The following is a 2,669-nucleotide window of genomic DNA, read 5'->3' as shown; positions in this document are numbered from 1 at the left end:
TGGCTCCTAACATTTTATACCTTTTGCCACTGCAAATATCTCAGAGAGGAACATTTTGATGAACAATATGATGAATCTTTACAATGAATGTCTGTCTCACATGAAAAATCTTTAAAGGAGTGTTGTTTTTTTGTGATACTATATTGATCCATTAAAAGAAAGTCTGTTTTTGCAAGACACTGAATCCCCAACATAGAGTTTTGCTCAAGGACACTTCAGCAGAGCGGATGCTTGCCGACACAGGGGCTTGAATCTGGGCCTTCCAGTTGAAGGATGGTCTCTCAACTGGCTACACCACCCTGCTGTCCTATTTAACATCAGAGTGTCTACTGTCTTTTTTTTTTTAAACCAGGGAACCTGAGGAAGCATATAGTTTTTTAAACAATACAACATAACAGGATAGACTGCAGTACTTCCTCTATGGAACATAATGATGTTTGTCACAGCAGATGAGTCATATGGGTCAGCTGTACAAAGAAAAACTGTAGCATGACAATGTTCTTTTTAGATGGTGATGATGATCATAATATTAATGTTAATTTTAATTTTGTTGATGAATACAGTGGTGGTTTTGTTGTTGATTTGTGTGGGAGCAATATGGCAGCAATATTGCCGATACAATGTGACGAATTAAAAAATGAGGGAGAGCATGTGTAATACATATGTATGTAAAATGTTTGACAATACACACAATAAATCAATTACGAAACACCAATTCAGCATCAAAGAGTCTGTCCCTGGCCTGAGTTTCACTTGCAAAATAAAGTTTCTTTCTTCTTTCTGTCTTACGAAGAAGACAAAACCAATTAATTTCCAAAATGCAGTCAGCAGACCATACCAGATCAAGTTGTGTAAAGATCAGTGCGACTTCAATACCCTTTCTCTCTGGATCTCTCTGTAATTGTGCCTGTATGTTTGTATTGAATGTGTGTATGTGTGTGTGTGTGTGTGTGACATTTGTCCACTCCTACGAACACCCACTGCCTTTACACAACCCCTTCTTCCTCTCCAACACCCACAGATAGGCGAGTTGCTGTGTGCCTAAAAATAAAAGCTCCCTTCTATTGAGCACACTATTTCATTTCAGAAGCTGTTTCTATAACAACTGCAGGTCTTACAATTACTCTGCTAAAATCCAGATGCTGTAGAGATGAGCATGGAAATTAAGAAGCTACATTTCGGTCTTTGAGCTGCATAGTTAACAGTATGTTTGCAGCCATAGAGGGAAGTGTAGTGATTGACCAGTTGTGACCAGTGTACCAAGAATAATTTATACCTAACTTATACCAAATATCTAATTTGTACTAATATGATTGTTTACTTCATGCAGTCTCTTATGTGTTTTTCTATCTATTTTAGCAGAAAAATTAGAGTATTATCCTTTGCATGGTAGTAATGGTATCATTGGCATGTCTAGGGTGACGCGTTCGACTTGGCAATGGCTCCCCTTGGCGGTCAAATAGGTTAACTACTGGCGCACCAGGGCCACACAGTGGCGCACTATCCATGCAACATGGGTCACAGCTTATACACCGCTCAGTTACTGAAGAAACTCATGGCAATTGTAGGCAAGACCGCAGGAGTATTCGTGTGGGTGGTTAAACTGAGTCTTTAGAAACTGGTGGGAGGGTTGTTATTTGTATGAATGTAATTAGAAAATAGTTTTGTTTTTTCTGCAGTGATATTCCATGAATTCATCTGCAGCCACAAGTTGCACAACAGATTGGAATTCAAATCTATAAAATCAAGATCCACCCCTTATGTAAAAAATAACAAGGCTATAGTAATCCTATAACACATTTTAGTAGCATAGAAGCATATATGTCACTGCAAAGCTATTTCAGTATAGGGATATTATAGGGATATTATAATACCATAGGAGATAATATATATATATATATATATATATATATATATATATATAGCCTAAATATATATGTACGATGTACGATAGAAGTACAATGAGGTCATTATAAACTCAGTATTGAGTATCACAGACACACCATAAATCCTATGGGAATATTGTGCAATCGGTCAATACGCTTTTATTGGTTTATTTGGTCTATTTGCCTTTTATCATTGTTGTATATTGCAATTGCGCCACAGAACACACGGTGGCGCGGAACATCAATAGCGCAATCAATTTCATAGTAAATATTTCAAGCCTACGAATCATTTGTCCAATTGTATGTCAACACTTTTAAGCACATTTTAATCTTTCACTCATTCTCTATCTGCCCGGACCCGCTTAGACAAAAGAGTTCCCAATGTTTTCCATGACAGTTGACCCCAAACAGATCCACACTGTGCAACACGGACTTCCATTTGACAATATTTTGTCCTTGGGAAAGCCATCTGGGGAGAGTTTTATTGCTAAAGTTTGTGTGGATGGGTAAAGTAAAGCTATGATTACAATAGTCATTCTTGTGTAGCCTAACTTTTACTTTCACTAACTTTTATCTTTAATTTTCCTGGGGGATCCCTTGCCGGGCACTGGACCCCACTTTCGTAAGCACTGCCTCAGATTCTACTGAAGTGAGTGGAGTTAACATGAACTTGGGAGCGTTGCTTCCCACTCTGGTTTGGTATTCCCGCTCCCCTCCCACCTCCTCCCCAACAGATAACTCCTCAGCAGACAGACAGCAGCAGCTCAGCTCAGTAGCGCTCAA

Source organism: Centroberyx affinis, unplaced genomic scaffold (genome assembly GCF_046629955.1).
Source record: "Centroberyx affinis isolate AG114_WGS23_722 - 3 ecotype Tasmania unplaced genomic scaffold, CSIRO-AGI_Caff_v1 ptg004048l_1, whole genome shotgun sequence".
In the NCBI taxonomy this organism is placed as follows: Eukaryota; Metazoa; Chordata; class Actinopteri; order Beryciformes; family Berycidae; genus Centroberyx; species Centroberyx affinis.
Note: the sequence above shows the minus strand (reverse complement) of the source record.